The 15,691-nt window shown below is 38.7% G+C and overlaps 1 protein-coding gene and 1 long non-coding RNA gene across 3 annotated transcripts in view; both read right to left on the bottom strand.

Annotated features, from left to right (window-relative positions):
- The window catches only part of LOC125016764, a 242,716-nt gene that overhangs the window by 90,266 nt on the left and 136,759 nt on the right, over nt 1-15,691 (bottom strand). The gene's annotated exons all lie outside the window — the stretch shown is intronic.
- LOC125016768 lies at nt 10,986-13,297 on the bottom strand. Its single transcript, XR_007113753.1, has 2 exons — nt 13,009-13,297; nt 10,986-12,159 (listed from the first exon to the last, which is right to left on the bottom strand). It is a non-coding gene; the product is annotated as an uncharacterized LOC125016768 (long non-coding RNA).

Here is a 15,691-nt window from a genome sequence, read left to right on the forward strand (position 1 = left end):
TTCCACAAGTGTGGGTTTTTTACAGTGTGTGGATGCTGTGTAGAGGGTCTTTGATTCCAGGTCCTCCATGAAAAACAGTGTCATTGTTACTGATAGTGGATTTCCCATTGCGAAACGTTCTGTCTATCTGTATATGATTCCTTTAAATGAAAATAAGTGGATTTAGCACAAAATGTGAGAGTGTTGGAAATATCTACAACTGTTCAGGTTAGGTGTGTTTTTTTGAGGGTTTCGGTGTTCCTTGAGTCTGGTTCTCTGTACGATGTGTAATGTGACGGTCAACTGGGGGTTTTGTGACTAGTGATAAACACGTTCGTATTTGTGATGTTGTATATTTATCTTTTTCTACTCTTATGCTGTTGAGTTCTTTGTGCCAGTTGTTTTATGTTTTGTTGTTTTTTTTTGCAACATTGCAAAAACTCAAAACAACTTCTGTTATGAGGAGGGGTTGATGATTTCACTCAGTTGCTTTGGGGTATGGTTGTATGGTGTACTGATCTGATACTGTCAACTATTGGGCGGAGAGGGGTGTTCTTTTTTGTGAATTTGTTTGTCCCGTTATATCTGGGGGGGTGAGGTTGGCTGTGGGTATCAGGTGTTCATTTACGTCCCGTGTTATTTTGTTACTTTGTAGTAAAGGTTTTTAGTAATGATGTCAGGGTCCTTCTATTTTCTTCCGTGGGGGTCATTTTCAGTATTCGTAGGGGTTTCCTGTCCCTAACATGGAGTCCATCTGTTTTTTCATTTGTTTTGGTGTTCCATTGATGACTGTTGTTCTTCATTTATCGGCCTCCTGCAGGATGTTAATGATTTTGTCTCCTTTTAACGTTTTTATTGCGTTTTTTTGGTTCTTCCAGTGTGATGTTGCTTGGTTGGAGTTTGGCTGATTTTAAATTCCTGTATTGCATTTCGGGGCTGAGTTTCTGCATGTTGTCCCTGATCTGGACTATTTTGGCATGCTAATTCTGTTGCTAGGATGTATGTTCGTTGTGTATTTTGCGAGGGGGTAATGGTGAATAATGTTGCCTCTTGCGAGCTACCCTGTTTTTCGTTTCGGTGAGGGTTGTACCCATTTTTCATGGTTTGGTAGTTTGTTTGTCTTCTGCTTTTTCTTTCTATTGTTTGTTTACATTTCTTGCCTGTGGCGTTGTTTGGTATGGAAAATTCCTGTTTGTATAAGTATTTTAAGTTGTGCGTTTTATTTCCTCTTCCATGTTGTGTCCAGCGTGCACTGTTCTTTGGAAACATCCGATTTCTTTTTTTATTTGCATGTTGATTTTGTTCTATTTTTGTTGGCTGTTGTTCTATAATTCCATTCTATGATAAGAGACTTTTTTTTGCTTTGTTGATGATGTTTTCTTGCGTTTTATGGCCTTTGTGTGTTGAGGCTTGCCGGTGTTACTTCCTCACTCTTGAAGCGGAGTTTGAATCTCAGGTTGATTTTTTTGGGGTGCCCACTTTTTTTCCACTTTCTCTAGTACGGCGGAATGTTCTGACACAATCGTTCCAAAAACTTTCCACGTAATAGATTAATTGAGGTTCATTATGTCTTATTTTTGATATATGATTAGGATTTTCTTATCTTCCAACATAACACAGAACTTATATGACCTAAAAATGAAAATTAGCAGGGAAACAACAATTAGTTGGTTAATGTTTTAACCAGAAACACTGAAAATCCAATTTTAAAAACGGATATTACCATGAGTGACTCATCAGGAACAGGAGTCAGCACAATCCACCATTAGTCTAGAATGTAAGTAAAAGTAGCCCTATTTTTACATTGTTTTGCTCAGGATTAAAAAGAGGACAGTGTTTTTTTTGTTTGTTTATATATATATAAATAGATATATATATACATATATATTAATTTTATATGTATCATTAATTTAATTCTCATCTTTGCCTTGTTTTTCATTCATGAATTCATATTTCACATGTTGGTTGTGCACAAACCAAGCACTTGATTTTCACAGAAGCCAGGTAAAATTCTCGTCGGTTTTACTTGCTGCTAATTCAGAGTTATGATTGATTAAATGCGGGTGACGCTTCATTATCTCTCGTCAGATTACACAGTACTGTATCTACTCTTTATTTATGCGATGAATGAAGTTCACCCAAGATAGTATATCGAAACCAAGAGTCTCACCTCATTTTCAATATAAATTTTAATAAAACTTGTGACACAAAACAGGCCAAGATAAAACATACAGTTTCGTGTTGGATTTTTTTCTTCTCTAATCGTCGGGGGCTAGCTCACGAGTTTTCGCACAGTGTTGAGACACATATCTGTGTTAATTCAGCAGAGTCTATGCTTTCAGGGGGGACAATTGTTTGTGTGGTTAGGTTGAAGTGGTGTTGAAATTAACAGAAGCATGAAGTGGACATACGCGGGTTTCGTTTTTGTTACATGCCCATACTTGCTTTGGGGATTGATCTGTGTTTCGTTCTGGGTGGCGATTCCAGGTTGGAGTAATCTGGGATGGGTTTCTATGCGTTTGGTTGACAGGATTTTGTCTTCAGCAGGTGAGAACTAAGCCCAGAATAAATAAACTTGTTTCCTGTACCCACTGTTGGTTTTGACAGACTTACCTTGTGTTCCTCTGCAGTTAAGTGACTGCACATGGAGAGGTGAGTCAGAGCGACACTGTTCCTCTGTGGGTGCACAACGAGAGGTTGTCCACGCAACTGGACATGAGAGCAGAGCCTTTGTTAGAAAGAACCATGACTTGAAAGAGTGCTCTAATCTTACAGAAGTTTTTTTTTTTTTCATTAGTTATTAAACTATCTTTCCAGGCTATGTGAGAACAAAGTGGAATGCCAATTCTTCCCTCTTTCGAACTCCCTGCTCTTGAACTACATGACTTGTGAATTATACAATGGAGCTACCCTCCTCCGATTATCACCTTTTTCAGTGGAGCCATTTCCATGTAAAGTTGTACTGAGTGTTGCTGTCGTACTATCAACAAAAAATCTTTTTGTGTTGGACTTAGATTGTGGTTGCTGGGCATCCAAATCTCTGACATAAGGGAACTGTGGAATGTCTTTCTAATTTCAGTTGTAATCCCCATAATTGTAGAATTCAAATGTAAACAAGGAAATTATCAGGACAAAGGAGTGTTTTGTGAATATATTGCTAGACCTTCAGTTTCTATGCTGTAAGTTGAAACAAGATACTGAGTTGTGTGATTGAAACAGTGACCTTGATCCATTTACATTGAGAATAAGCCAATTGCATCTAATAATGATCAATATATGAAGAGCTATGACTGTCACTCGCTAACTTCAGTCTGTTTGTTAAAGTCATCTACTATGATGACTTTATCTGTTCTAAGCACTAAATCCCGTAGAAACTCATAGTAGCTATGAGCTGTGGTGGCGTGTGTGGGACTCCTTTAAATGGACATTATTCTTCATCCTGCAGCCACGTTTCAGTCAATTAGGAGCAATTGTTTGAGTAAGTTGAAAGCAAGGCAGTCAGAAAATATGGTAGGGGAATTTGGCATTCACTAAATCTGAAAGAAGAAGCTCAACATAGCTGTGGAAGATCGTTTATTAACGTATATTATATATAAAAAAAAGAAAAAAAACTTCTCTGTAAGAGGTAGAGAGAACAGCAGTGTAAGGGTCTCTTGTCTGGAGTTGCTGAATATCTGAGCTAAGCTACACTGGCTGTCGTGGTTTCATTAACCAGGGGCCCCCCCCAGTCTTCATGGCTGGTGTGCTGTGTTTTGTGTCAGAATGGGGAGCACCATAAACTACATTGTGCCTCAGTCTTCATGGCCCTCTCTACTTTGAATATCAATATTTTCTACCAGACTCAAAGAAAATGAGCACCACTGGGAATCATTTTTCATGGTTTTTTATGAATACCAACTGAATGGCACAGCAGGCTCATTGCGGGCCAACACATGGGCGATGACCGCAGCTCTTTCCTCTATGCGGAACTGGAGGTTGGATGCTTTGTATGCGTATATGCTGACGGATGTATCAGGATGATAGTGAGTTCTGGAGGTTAGCAAGAATGATATGATGCCAAATACCAGGGAGGCATCTCACATATTTATTTAGATAGATAGTTAGATAGATAGATAGATAGATAGTTAGATAGATAGATAAATAGATAGTATAGATAGATAGATAGATCGATAGATAGATAGATTAGATAGATAGATAGATAGGCTAGTTAGATGACAGTTGTATAAAATCAGGCAAAACTATGTCCATATGAAAATGATTGGTAATGTCATTTAGTGCAATGTCACTGAAAAAAAAAAATGTTATTTGCTTTTTAGATACATCAGCAATTTACACAAAAACTACTGTAGCTGAGGGCGCCTGTGTCACCCACCATGCCTCCCACTGGCCTTTCCTCGTCCTTGCCTTTCCTTTTAGCCTTGGTGTGGAGGATGGTTGTATGCTCTGATTTGTGATAAAAGTTTGGTAAAGTTCATGTGGTTAAGGTACTATAAAGCAAAACAGGTGGTTAGGTCAATCAGGGTTGGAGCCAAACCACTGTGATTAGGTTTTGTGGTGGATGATTGTCATTTAATCCATCAATGTCAATGTCAAAAGAAACATGGATATATCTCAAACTGAGTTGTTTGGGACTTGACTGTCTGATAATGCAGGGAGAGATGTTTCCAAACCATTTTGTGCCATGTCGGTGGGTGTTCAGTCCATCGTTTTTGGTTTTGCATTGTGTTTTAGTCCTCAAGATACAAGGGTATTAAAGGTAGCATCTTTACCAAATTTGGACACCACCTTACTTTCTGCTTGTGTATGACAAATAGTTGCTGCGTGTGGAGGCATCTTGAATCAAATATTTTAAAGAATAATTTCCAGGGAATATCATGGTGCGTGATTGTAGTGCTAAATACAAGGAGTTGTGTACTAAATCGGCCCTCTGAACCAAAATAAAGGTTCTGGTGGGGCATATTAAAGGTTGTATGAGTAATGCTTTCGTACTGTCATTTTACTTTTACTGAAAGGGTAATATAAAGCAAATGCCCTGTGTTCATTTGTACATTTCTGAGAGATGCTCCAGCCAATTCAGGAAGTTTTTGTCCCTACAATGTGTGGTATTGTGTTTTAGATAAGTTGCAGGTCATAAGGTCCCTCTTAAGGGGCCTTTTCACACGTGTTGCTGAAGGCCTGTTGGGCCAAAGGAGATTCAGTCAAATCATTGTCCTGGCCAAAGTTCAAAGAGGTTTGACTTCACGGGACCAACTTATTGTGAGTAAGTGTCACTTCAGGAAATGATGTTTTAATTGCCTTCCAATATTCTTAATATTCAAAGGCAGAAGAATATTTTTTTTTTTATTTTCTGCCTTGTTTGTGAGGTTTCAGTGTAATGTTATATGGGTTCGCTTTGTGTTGTGTTGTAGTTTCATGATACAAGGGTTAAAAAGGTTCAAACTTTGCAAAGAATAGGCACCACTAGTTCTGTTGTACATGGCGCTGGGTTCTAAGACTGCTTGATCAACACTGAGACTGTCTTGGAATATGTTGGACGTGATTGTAATAATATCAATAATTAGGGCTGGGCGATAGTATGGGCGTTAAATCAATGTCACATTTATATTGAGCCAGTTCACCTCGATAACGATTAAATGGAAAGATATACGCGGAAATTAAAAAAAAGAATTTAAAAAAAAAATATATATTTGTAACGAATCAACAACATGATTGTATTACAAGTGGTGAAAAAGGTTAGATGTATGCCCTGTCTTGTGACAACAGTGGTTTTTGCACCATTTTACGTTTTTTGAGCAGTATCACCTGGTTAAAACCAAAATCCTGCCACACGATTGAAAACGCATTTGTCTTTGGATGGGAGGTGACGTTTCTCGGCAGCTCAAGCTGAATAATGAGTGTGGAGGTGGATGCCTGTTGGTATTTTACCATTGTGCAAGAAACGCTTTCTCTCGCTGAGATAAGTCTTTTTCTGCAAGAGTGTCACAAAGTGTTCAGACTAGTGGGAACTGAGTCATTTGTGACTTATGGTGCTGAATGTGATGAAATGCACACTGCTTGTTGACGTGTTATGCTCAGAATGACTGTTTCAGGCACGCGGTTGACTCCAGACCATTGGGGCCCTACCCTGCGGCCTGTTAGGCCGAGAAAGGCGCACCTGTGTCCGGATCAATTTCTCGCATTCTGCCGCCCCGCTGCTGGAGCATGAAGTGTACACAGTGCTGAATAGTGAAGAGTCCGGTGTTGTACTGCTGTGGACTCTCTGCTGGACGAGCCTCACAAACAAGGGACCGTCCACCAGCTCCACACATGCTGATGACTTTTTTCTGCTCCTCTTTTCTCTCCATCACATCTCATCACTTCATCTCATTCATCACTTTGGATCAGTCTTCAAATATGTGTTGAAATGTTCTTCTTTGTAATCTGTATCTGTTCATTACGTGTTGATTGTCGTCCTGTAAATAGAAAACACATATATTCACATAGAAATACTAGCTCTTAGAAGTTCTGTTCATTCTCTAGTCGTCTAGTTTATTTCCAATTTTATCTGGGACTTGTATATTAATGAAAATGAAGCTGAATCATCATCCAGTTTCCAGCTGTTTCTTCTGCTCTTGTGTTTCTTTCTAATATAAATGCAGACTCCACCAGGCTGCTCTTTTGTTTCACTGGAACACACTCAATAAACACGAGAAGAAACAGACACGAATCCAGAGTCTGGTTTTCATCCAACTGATTTTGATGTGTCTTAAACAACAAGTCAAAACACTTGAACTTTTAGAGTTTTGGACGTCAGTGAATAAAGTAACAAGCTGCTTCCGTTCCTGGATGTGAGTCTATGAACACTGTGAATGAAGCAAAGACTGATGCATGAAGAGAAAATGAAGCTTGAAGAGAATTTCCATGAGAGTTATGATGGTGAATCATGATACATTTAAAAGTGATTGGGACGTTCCAGACTTTTGCTTACAACTAGAACTCGTGAACTAATGAGGACTGGAGGTGAACCAAAACATGGACAGCCTGCCTTCACAACCACAGCATGACTGTTTGTCTATGGGTTTGTGTCTCTGTCTCACTGAGGTAGTGTTCTGTTTGATTAATGACAACACAACAACAAGGAAGCATTAATTGTTTCTAATAGAAGCTGAAAATCCTCTACGGATCTATTTAAACACTTTACAGCTAAAAAACTTTAAAACTTCTTTAAAAGTTTCTATTTATCAGAGAGTTACATTTATGATAAGAGGATTGAGATTTTAAACACAACACAATAAGAATAATTAGTTTTTATTTTATTGTTAAAACACAAATGGGTTTGTAATGTATGTTATTGATGTAAACTGTGTTTTATCTATCAGATGAAGAACCAGGTGCTTCCTTTAAAGATTCTTTAACCAGAGCTGGTGGTGAAAACTGTCATTGTGTCATTAAAGTTGAAAAGCCACAGCTAACGGTGTTGGAGGTTGCAGAGCACAAACCCACACCGCAGTTCTGCTGCAGGAAGGGAAGTTGATTGGCTGTCCGCAGTTTGTTTTCTGATCCTAATAACCACTGAGAACAGATTGATATCGGACTACCTGAACACCATCATCACCTCCCCTCCCTTATCTCTTGTTTTCTGTATACTTTGTTCCTCTGAGCATCCACCCACACAGAGATGAACTGAGTCAATCACCACCTGAAGCTGGTGTCATGTTCAGTGTATTTATAGGTTTTAATGAATAAGATGGACGTTACAGTTTGAAATAATCACTAGATGCATTATTTAATGTTATTTTATGCACCAGGAAACCTCTGTATTTAATGAGTGATTAGGTTTCATCCACTGGTCAGGTCCAGTTAGAGGACCATGTACTTTCAGTGTTCAGCTCTCAAAAAAGTTGAGTTTCCACTGACCACACTGACCTGCTGCTATGAAACTATTTCATGACGTTAATGAAACACATCATTCTTGTTGAGCAAAAAACCCATTCAAACATCAGCACCGACTCATTCAACCTCTGGATGATTCTTTTAACTGTCTTTAATGCTCTGACAGTTTGATAATACAGACCTGACAGCTCTGTCACTTTGAAATTGAAGATAGCAAGAGATAGCAGCGCCATCCTGTGAGTGAATTACTGGGAAGTTCAAAAGCATTGAGTCGCTGTATGTCTGGTCGTAGAGAGGATCATGAGGAGTGTCCAGATGCTGAAGTTTGCGTGAACCTCAACAAGTCTGGTTTTAAAGCTTGGATGCAGTTTTCAAATGGGTGAAGGATACCTGTTCATCTCTGTAGAAATAATACTACATACCACCAGGACCACAGCGCATACATCGTGTCAGAAAGGATGACACAGACTGTCTTTTTGGATGAACGGACTGTGGTACAAGGAGTTCAAATCTCTCCCGTAAGCAAAGGACCATGTGAAGGAAATAGAGGAAACAGGTATAAAATGTCATCATTCATCCTCTACTACTGCTTATTCCTCACTAGGGTCCTGGATGTTGCTGGGAAGCTATCCCAGCTTGTCATGGTCTGTCTATCTCAGGGCCAAACCACGGAGACAAAACAAACCGTTCACACTCACATTCACACCGAGGGTCTGTTTAGGTTGACCATTTGGCTGAACGGCTGACCGACATGTCTTTGGAGGGTGGGCATAGGGGTGCACTCCACAGGGCTCAGCCCGGACCGGGCCAGGAGAGGTGGGCCCCACACCTAATTGTGGAGTGTCCATACCACCCAGCATGAAGTGACGACAAGGGTGAGGCACCCCCACAACAGACAGGACCAGCCCCCAGCGTGGCAGGACCCCACAGGGAAACACTGGAAGAATTAAAGGACGGGAAACAGAAAGATGTGAAAAGAAATAGGAAAAAATAATGAATAAAAATTAAAATTAATGTGAAATAAAAACATAAAGTTAAAGACCCTTTTAAACATGTTTATCCCACACAAATATAAAAAGTAATTAAATAAGTAACAAGATGAGTTGAATAAAAGTATTAAATGACCACAACAAAAATATTCTGATAAAATATGATGAATAGAATGACAAGATTAAAATCAGTAATGTTGATTATTGAAAAAGAATTAAGGAGAAATAAGTCATGTAAAAGCTGATTAAAAAGACGAGTGGTGGCCTCTTTTTAAAAGTATCAAACAGTCTCTGAGGCCCTGAGCTTCTCCGTGTTCCACAGTGTGACGACCTCCTCCTCTTCTGGTCGCATGATTGTTTTTCTGCAGTCTCCATTGCATGTTATGGGTGGAGCTGTTGAACCAAGTCACATGCACCTGGGCACCTGGCCCAGGGTGGTTTAGCTGACTCTTCATTCTCACTCTCTCTCTTGTTACCTGCTTGTTTGTGTTTGTGTTTCTTTGTTTTAAACATCATCACATTTCATTTACATACATAATAGCTATACATTAATGACCTTACTGATATCGTTTATTATGATGATTTGAGTTGTATTTATAAAAACATTTACCAGTGTTAATTACTTTAAGTGTGTGGTCCTCACCTTTGTGTGGTGCTCTCGGAAGCCAGGGCTGTGACAACAGTCGGGCTATTAACTAAACTGCTGCCTCCCCGTTGTGTTCTTAGATAGAACTTGGTGGTTGGTTAAAAGGCCGGTGCTGGAAGACCTCAGAGTTCACGAGGGTTAAAGGGTTCAAAGGTAAAGTCAGACAAATAAGAAGGCCCAAAGACCGTTTAAGACATTAAAACCACTAAAGAACCCTAAAATCAATGCAAAGATTTTAAAAATGGGTGTCACGTTTGTTCCGCCCTCTGGTCCTCATTCAGTCATGATCCAGACGACGAAGAGATAAAAAGGCATCAGCACTCCGTGTTACCCTTGACGAGAGAAAACGGTGCGACTCTGGCTGTATTCTTAGGTGGTATAAACCTATCTTTTGTTATGTTTTTCTAATATGAGGGAGTAAAGTCTACTCAGGACTCAAAAATCAATCCAGGTTCTTTACAGATTGTCAAAGGTTAAAGTCTGTAGTTTTGGTAAAAAGTTTCTACTCTCTGGTGTTCAGGACCAATGACTAAAACCTCTGTTTTGTCCTGGTTGAGCTGCAGGAATGTACAGCTGCGTATCATGGTCATAACTGTGGAAGTTGGTGCCGTGTCTCCTGATGACGTCCCCAAGTGGAACGTAGGATTCAGACTGGCTGGAGTGAAGCAGTGTGTTGTTTGAACCAGCAGAGGACGCCAGAGGGACTGTTGGATTCTCTCCAGTACAACATGTTTACAGCAGATTTGATCCAAGGAAACATTCATGTGATTCACATGACAGTGTTGACAACAGTCAAACGTATAAACATTGAAAGTAAAGAAAGGGTCCAACTACAGTAACTGATACTGATCATATCTGCTGAATATCATGAAAGTAGAGACAGAGAGAGATCCACTCTGAACAGGAGGAGGAAAGAAACGATCCATGGATGATGAGATTTTCATTGATCACACTCAACATTGTAGTTTCTCTTTGAATGGTAAAGGTGCAGATGTGAACAGCTACAGTGGTAATGAACAATCAGCTGACACCAGAATGACTCTGTTTGTCCAGAACTTGGTGGATGTTCTGCGTCCAGAGCTCACAGCTGTTTTTCTCAAACAGTCTGGATTCTTTTGTACTTCCAGGGAGTCACCACAGGATGGCGCTGCTTCTCTTTGCTTCTTCATTTCAAAATGATCAGAGCTGATCAGGTCTGTATTTATCAAACATGTCAGAGCAGTAAAGACTGTTAAAAAGTATCATCCAGAGGGTTGATGAGTCAGTGCTGATGTTTGAATGTTGATCAAATGAAGGATGTGTTTCATTAACAGTCATGAAATAGTTTCATTAGCAGCAGGTCAGTGTGTCAGTGGAAACTCAACTGTTTGAGAGCTGAACACTGAAAGTTCATGGTCCTCTAACTGGACCTGTTAGTGGATGAATCCTAATCACTCATTAATTACAGAGGTTTCTGGTGAATAAATAACATTTAATTAATGCACTTAGTGATTATTTCAAACTGTAAAGTTCATCTTTATTCATGAAAACCTATAAATACCCTGAACATGACACCAGCTTCAGGTGGTGATTGGACTCAGTTCATCTCTGTGTGGGTGGAGGCTCAGAGGAACAAAGGTTTACAGTAAACAAGAGAAAGGGAGGGGAGGTGATGAGTGTGTTCAGCAGCCGATATCAATCTGTTCTCAGTGGTTATTAGGACAGAAAACAAACTGCTGACAGCCAATCAGACTTCCTTCCTGCAGCAGACGGGCTGTGTGGGTTTGTGCTCTGCAGCCTCCACACCGTTAGCTGGGGCTTTTCACTTTAATGACACAATGACAGTTTCAACCACCAGCTCTGATTAAAGAATCCGTAAAGGAAGCACCTGTGTTCTTCATCTGAGAGAGAAACACATTTACATTTAATATAATACATTAGAAACACATTTTTATGTTTACAATTAAATAAAACTAATTATTTTATCGATGTTTGGACATGCAGCCATCCTCCACATAATATTCAACTGAAATACATGGAACCTACTCAAAAAAAACAACAACGGTATTTTTATCCAGGGATCGAATGAAACCGTGGCTTTTGGCGGAGCCCCATTTTACAGTGCACCCCACGACTTTCCAATTCACATGCATAAGCTTTTAACAATCCAATTGTGGATCAGTAACAGGATTACTGAGGAAAACACTCTATTACCACAGCAATGCGATTAATACTGTCATAAACATTTCACATGACAGTAGTCACAATAGCAACAACCCAAAAAGTATGCAAGAAATTAAATCACCATTGCAAACATTTGGCTTCCACCCAGGTGCAAACGCCATACACACAACAAACAGTGCTGAAACAAGCTCCAATATCAAGTGGCTAGAGTGGTATCGATATCAAGTGACAATAAAACAAAGGGAACGGCTATATCTTAGTTCAGAAACAGACTCATCACAACTCATTAAAAATACAGTAATGATAAATAGGACAACACCAGTCCAAACACACAAGCCATTCATTCTATGATTCTTACCTTAATTCAGATACGATCACAGGGCCCAATGAACCTCTCTTTGGCTGTCCATACCCAGGGTACCCAGAATGTCAGGATGTTGAGCGGAGTTTTAACACCGTTTATCCTGGTGGGATGTTTTGCAGTTCAAAGTCCCCAGATGGCCTGTTGGGCTTGATATGCAATTAAAACATTACTGGCTGTTCTTCAAAAAGGTATTTAATAAAAAAATATTTAAAAAAACAAAATATGATTGCTAATAATCAATAACAAAGCTTGTGTAACAAAGCGTGCCTTCACAGCCACAGAATTTCCTTTCCCTCTCTGTGGACTAATCTCCCAGATGTCTTCTCCTGTCTTAGAAGCATCCCTTTTCAGAAAAAAAAATCTGTGTATGTGTATATATATACACACACATACACAGATTTTTTTAGCTGGCCAACTAAGACTTATTAAGAGTTATTGTACTGTCTGGTGGTTGTGATTTCTAATTTCTATTGCTTGGTTATTAGAAATGACAAAGATTATTTTGAGGGAACAATAAAAGAATTATTCAAATATAGTCACATTGAATGTATTTTTGATAAATTCTTCTTTTAGTAAGTACATTCTGTAACTACACAAAGCAGTGTTTTGCTAGTTACTTTTAATTATAAGTTAGTTGGTTGCTATGTTGATAGCAAGAGATCAATATGATGTCGCTGTTAACGTTAGTATTTATGTTTAGCTATTGTTAGCAATCCATTTCACAAATAGACGTTCGAAAATGATATCAATAAAGAAGCTGTTTTGCTCCGGCAGGGTGCAGGTATTTGTTGGACCATTGTCAGAGTATACATGTGCAGATACCCAGACGGCAGAGTGAACTTGAATTATGAGTTTGCGAGATCAGGATGGTCTAACAGGCTAGACTCAGGTACCTCCCCTCCTATGTCAGCATTTTAGACCTCAAGACAATCATTGAGTTGGAAGCCTGTACTATAATGTGAATTACAAGGTCAGATGTGATCTTTATAAAATACCTTTGAATGAACTCCAGCATCGACGATCCAGTGGCAGGACACTCGAGGTTGAAGACGTAATAGCTGCTGAAGAAAGCAGCTACTCCGTGTAACAATGGTGTGGGCCCATCATTACATGTAAGCCTTCCAGAGGGCTTCATCATGTCACCTGAAATGAAAAGATATAACATTATGTGTTATGAGCACTTTGAGATCTGCTTCAGATACAAAGGGCTATACAAATATTGAAACTAGGTCAGAGTAACATTGCCTTGAGTGATCAAGCAGGGGCAGTATTAATGTCCACAGCAGTGGCACATGTCTGTAGCATAGCACAACACAATAGCATTGATTTAAGATGAGATGATAAATATTGTTCATTGGTCAGAGGTACTAACCAATGTGTAAGCTTCCTCCAGGAAGTACTAGAGAAGGACTACAGTTAAGCACGTAGTCTATCGACCCATAGCCCTACATCTTGCTCGGTCTTAATTAATAAATTGTTTTTGTGCCTTCTAGGACTAGTTACTATTCATATGGAGTTGGTCTCTGCACCCGATCCAAGTACTCCAAGTTCCCGAATTCCAAGTTCTCCAAACACAACATTCCGTATGTGTTGCAAATGTATTGAATCAAGTAGAGTGTAAATTTCCTTTAAAAGCAGAACAAAATGCTCTCAGACCTTTTATTGAAAAGGATGTGTTTGTCATACTTTCAACAGGGTTTGGTTTAATTTACCAACTGGCCAATTGCGTGAAGATGCATTTGAGTGGCGGCCTACTTTGCCTCAGGCAAACCTAACCTGAGGCACCCTGGCTAAAAATGGCTTAAAAATGTATGGTGGGAGAAAGAAGTTTGGATTATAAATCTATTAGGGCTTGATATGGGAAAAAGCACAGGTGAATTGTATTTGTACAATGATTGTAAATCCACAGTAAATGGAAGCTTTATCTGCATTACCTTCACAGTAAAGTACTGGCCAATTTTAGCATGACTTCCACAATATACATTGCAAATTTAAAGTAAATTACTGTCAAGTTGTACATTACTTTCACAGTACATACTGTAAAAGTACAGGGCCTTGTTGTCATGATGTAGAGCAAAAGGTTGTAATTCCCCAGTAATGTAATTACTGGGGAATTACAACCTTTTGACAACCTCTTCATATTACCACTGTAATATCATGGTAATTGCTTTGTCATTAAAGCTGTAAAGTTACAGTACACATTTGTGTTTTTAAAACAATGCATTGTAATATCACAGATGTGAAATTGCAGTAAATTGCTTTGAGTATATTTCACAGAACACTGCTGTAATCCTTACTGTGAAAGTCATGCAAAACTTATGCAGAGTTCTATTTGGATGTAATTATGGTTCAGAAATGAAACAAAATTTAACTCCTTCTTTGTACAGTGTCATATTGACAGTCCTCCTGAAAGCACGAAATGTCACAGTTTCATGATCCGCCATGAGACCGGGTTGGCGTGAAACATACCGACGAGTTGGTAGTTTTTCCTCAGGACTCTTAGTTTTTTCCTCCAACCATATTTAAGATATCATCCTAGATATTCAATTATCATCGTAGATGATAATGTGTGGGCGCTTACAATTGCCTATACAAGGGCGCTGCACCTGTGTACGACCAAATATTATATATTATCTTCATTTGCATGCATAGCAGCTCACTATTTATGATGCACACAATCACAATTGCAGGTGCAGTAGGCAGAGAATTTCCGCTGACGCAACCGCAGACGAGGTGCATTCAGTTTGACCGAATACGATACGAAGGCCTGAGCAATGAAGAGAGCTGTGTGGAGCTGAGTCTGCCGAGCCGAGGCAGACGTGGGCAGACGAGAATAACATAGAATGCTAACGTTAACTGCGACATCATATTGATTCTTGCTATCAACTTAGCAACCAACTTAACTTATAATTAAAAGTAACTAGCAAAACTGCTTTGTGTAGTTAAAGAATGTACTTATTAAAAGAAGAATTTATCAAAAATACATTCAATGCGACTATAATAATTCTTGTTCCCTCAAAATAATCTTTGTCATTTCTAATAACCAAGCAATAGAAATTAGAAATCACAAACACCAAACAGTACAATAACTCTTAATAAGTCTTAGCTGGCCAGCCACCTATGGTAGTGATGCTTAATTAGTGTGTATATATATATATATATGCACATGTTGCTCTGACAATGGTCCAACAAATACCTGCCGGTGCAAAAACAGCTCTTTATGATATCATTTCGAAACGTCTATTGTGAAATGGATTTGCTAACGTTAGCTAACATAGAATGCTAACGTTAACTGCGACATCATATTGATTCTTGCTATCAACTTAGCAACCAACTTAACTTATAATTAAAAGTAACTAGCAAAACCCTGCTTTGTGTAGTTAAAGAATGTACTTATTAAAAGAAGAATTGATCAAAAATACATTCAATGTGACTATATTTGAACAATTCTTTGTGTGTATATATATATATATATATATATATATATATATATATATATATATATATATATATATATATATATATATATATACACACAGATTTTTTTTTCTGAAAACATCTGGGAGATTAGTCCACAGAGAGGGAAAGGAAATTCTGTGGCTGTGAATGCACGCTTTGTTACACAAGCCTTGTTATTGATTATTAGCAATCATATTTTGTTTTTTAAATATTTTTTTA

The sequence above is a fragment of the Mugil cephalus genome, chromosome 11 (genome assembly GCF_022458985.1).
Source record: "Mugil cephalus isolate CIBA_MC_2020 chromosome 11, CIBA_Mcephalus_1.1, whole genome shotgun sequence".
NCBI lineage: Eukaryota > Metazoa > Chordata > Actinopteri > Mugiliformes > Mugilidae > Mugil > Mugil cephalus.